The sequence below is a fragment of the Galeopterus variegatus genome, unplaced genomic scaffold, assembly GCF_000696425.1.
Source record: "Galeopterus variegatus unplaced genomic scaffold, G_variegatus-3.0.2 Scaffold798, whole genome shotgun sequence".
NCBI lineage: Eukaryota > Metazoa > Chordata > Mammalia > Dermoptera > Cynocephalidae > Galeopterus > Galeopterus variegatus.
The window spans coordinates 510406-511998 of NW_007726909.1; positions in this window are offsets into that span (position 1 = coordinate 510406).

Consider the following 1593-nt stretch of genomic DNA (forward strand, 5'->3'; position numbering starts at 1 on the left):
CTCGCCTCTCGGGGCCTCTCGGCGCCAGCCAGCGCCGGCTCTGGTGGACCCGCGCGCCTTCACCTGGGAACGCCGCGCACCCCCGGGGCCTGGGTCCTTCGCTGCCTGGAGTCCGAAGCCAGCTAGAAAAGATGAGGGGCTCCCCAAGGGCGACCCTCCCAGCCTAGAATGGGGACGCGGACCACACCTGGTGCATGGGGCGCCCCTGGGCAAATTTGACGAGTTGCCTCACAACCTGTGCGTCCCCCACCCCGCATACATTTTGAGCGCTTTAAGGTAATGACGGAGCCCCTTCCGGCTTCACCCAGTGTCTCAGGTTCCTCCAACGAACAGAATCCTGCATTCTGGTGGCAGGACCACCCATGCTTTGCAGCCCCGACAGCACCCAATTCGGTGCGTGAGGCCCTGAGTGGCGGCTTGGTACGTCTGAAGGGCGGGCTGACTGGGGAGACTTCTGGCCCCAGTTCTCTACTGGGGCACCGGCTGGTGGAGCCACCTCCTCGTCCGGTGGGCCTGCTTTCCCGAGTCACGCCAACCGGTCCACAGCTCGGGGGCCTCTCCTAGGCACGCCAGTGACCTCGCCATTTAAGGACCTGGTGCTAAAGCGGTCCCATTCTCTCCCCAACACACCAGTATTTAACAGATTACTATTTATTGAGCACCTCCTGTGAACCAGCTTTACATAGAGGCTGTTGTGGTGAAGAAAATGCGGAGCTGACCACCAAGTTACAATAAGGAATCAGAGATTTAGAGAGGTTTAGTGACTTGCCCAAAGTCACACAGCTATTGAATGATAGGACAAGATTTTGCACGGAGGCCACATCTTTTTCTATCGAGCAACTTAGCTTTCCTTTATCAAATTTGCTCCCAGAGAGGGACAGCCTAACACGATTTCACACCAAGGTGCTAATGACACACATACCTAATGCCTTTGTGTTTGCAACTGATTTTAAAGAGGAAAGCCCTGAACATATTGTGTGGTGTTTCTTAAATATAAGGGAAACTGATATTTTAAAGGTAAAATTTTCTTAGACCTCCTGAGTCTTGGCTTAAATTATTTTCTTTTAAAATGTTGCATTAATATATATAGACATAAAGCCATATATAAACTTGTTCCAGCTTTTAAACAACTCATAAATAAAACCAAAACAAATTTACAAATTAAATATAAAAATTCCCTTCCAGAACAATAAAAATTAAATCAGTAATGTTTCCTTAACTACTGCCAGCATCATGTGGTACTAATTGCTCAGGTGGGGACCTTGAGTTCTCTGTGGCTCCACCACTTGTGTGTGAGATGCCCTACACTGACCCAATTCTCTCACCTCTTTACTCCTCCATTCCATCTACCACACCTCCTCTACTCACACCATATGTCATAACATTTGGCTTTCACCTGACTCTAATCCACCATTTAGGGATTAATTTTGTGCCATTCCTTTCTTATTAGCATAGCAAGTGAAGTGGTAACTCTTGGTGCCAAGGAGTAGTACACACAGGCACTGAAATCAAGAGGCAGTGCTTGGTATGAGATGGTTTCCCAATGACCCAGGATGTATTTATATTTTTTAATCATAAAAATGAAAAAATATT